Genomic DNA, 1,720 nt, shown 5'->3' with positions numbered 1-1,720 from the left:
CTCAGTTGTTACATCTCAACAAGTTGAGGGAGCGGACGCCATATTTTGTAGCGGTTTTCATTTACGCTATTTGAGCGGAAAGTGATACAATCTAACATGGCGACGTCTAGTGAGAAAAGTGATGTCATAGAAAAAATATATGAATATAAAGGAGAGTTATATAAAATAATAGAAAATGCTGATTTTCATACTCGTCTTCAATCAGGTATGTAAGAATAATAATAAATTTTATTATTCGAAATAATTTAATGTAATATATTTATTATTATTAATAATCTAACCTCTCTTTTTGTAATATACTTGCATGTATTACTGACATTACTGGCATAAAAAATATTTTGATTTATTGTTTTGTTATTACTAGTATAATATCTGTAAAGGCTTAAACTAATGGCTGACTTAATGGTTAAAAACAATTACGCCTTAAAATAAAAATGTAAGGCATATTTGTTTTTAAGTATTAAATCATATGTTTATCTTGTGTGTATATATATATATGTTTCGGAATCATCGTCAGGTTAAATATGCTCCAAGACAACAAAGTAATAGCTCATCGATACCGTTCAAAACACGCGTATATCTCTCCTGTACTAACCGCGGTGTTGATATCAGATGATGAACCCCCCCTTTTCGCGACCCGAAAGCTGTCGATCGCTCATACCTTCCGCGTGCGAAAGATTGGTTCGCTGTCCGAACCAGATCGATATAAATAATAATATTTATTCGTGCCGTGTGAGAACGAGTCCGAGCCGTAACGCGAAGCGAGCAAAACGTGGTTATCGTTGGACATCATCTTTGTCTCGCCACGGAAAAATAACCGAAATCCGCTTTCCGAAACCGTTTCCGTTGGTATACTGCGCGCGACATTTACCGATATAGGAGTCTCGTTGCTGGCCAGATGTTTTTTCGTTATTAGCAGCGAGACCTTCTTGACGTCGAGCAGTAAGCGACCAAGACACGCCTTTGAACAAGTGCATAAATTATTATCTCGCGAGTATCGCCTATCGCCCGCCTCACATCTAATTTAATCTGAGACAATAATAAACGGCAATTTGGTATAACAAAGAGAGTCATCGTTATTACAACCGCCTTGGCGAACGAGCCTTCCTGACAAGGTGACACCAGCGTCAAAACAATATATATGGGGTGTTCTCTGTCAAATCGGCCACCCCCCTGCCCATTTCAATTTTTTAGATAAAATTCTTTAAAAGGGCTTAAAATTTTCATTGAAATGTCTAGTTTGCGATGACGTATGGCCTTTTTGAAAATTCAAAATGGCGAACCCAAAATGGCGACTAGAATGCAAACAGACACCGAAAAAACAAATATCGTGAATAAATTTTTCAAAACAATTAAATGTCACTTTATAAAGAGTAATAGCATATTGTTTACACCAAAAGACGGTTTTAATTATTTCTTCTCGTTCTTATTTCTTTTAATTGGAACGATAGAGGCACGACGCTCCTGATGCTCGAGCGACTCGTACGCTGCGTGCGGAATAGCAAGGTGGACAACACGACCATATCATGCTACTGAGTCTAATCGTCAATTGTTTCCTATTAACGTATTAACGTCTCCCGAAAAGCGAGGCAAATTTGCACAGTTTGTTAACCTCCCAGATAACAAAATGTTGTCACAGTGATATCATGGTGCGCGCACGCATGCCCATAATGTTACACGCATATTATCATATAGATGCGTCCTTATATGAGATTCATAA

The sequence above is a fragment of the Odontomachus brunneus genome, unplaced genomic scaffold (assembly GCF_010583005.1).
Source record: "Odontomachus brunneus isolate Ranch 3 - 2012 unplaced genomic scaffold, Obru_v1 Obru_scaffold_147, whole genome shotgun sequence".
NCBI classification, from domain to species: Eukaryota; Metazoa; Arthropoda; class Insecta; order Hymenoptera; family Formicidae; genus Odontomachus; species Odontomachus brunneus.
Note: the sequence above shows the minus strand (reverse complement) of the source record.